This window comes from Sinocyclocheilus anshuiensis, unplaced genomic scaffold (assembly GCF_001515605.1).
Source record: "Sinocyclocheilus anshuiensis isolate Anshui unplaced genomic scaffold, SAMN03320099.WGS_v1.1 scaffold1317, whole genome shotgun sequence".
NCBI lineage: Eukaryota > Metazoa > Chordata > Actinopteri > Cypriniformes > Cyprinidae > Sinocyclocheilus > Sinocyclocheilus anshuiensis.
In genome coordinates, this window is record NW_015551117.1 from 968608 (window position 1) to 968809 (window position 202).

General features: G+C 35.1%; 1 protein-coding gene across 1 annotated transcript in view; it reads left to right on the forward strand.

Moving 5' to 3' along the window:
• The window catches only part of LOC107663041 (N-acetylgalactosamine-6-sulfatase-like), a 43324-nt gene that overhangs the window by 40840 nt on the left and 2282 nt on the right, over positions 1 to 202 (forward strand). The window lies entirely within an intron of this gene.

Here is a 202-nt window from a genome sequence, read left to right on the forward strand (position 1 = left end):
GGAACCATACCGCCAATCCAAACTGTATGCTAATTGTCAATCATCTTTGACGATAGTGGTCCTGACGGAACTGGAACTTCTTTAAGTCTGTCTAAATATCATTTAGTTATCATTAATATCATTTAATTGCAATGTCTTCTGGTCCATATCCTTTCCTTAGGAAGGTGTGCTAGACACTGATTAATGTAACATAAAAATACTA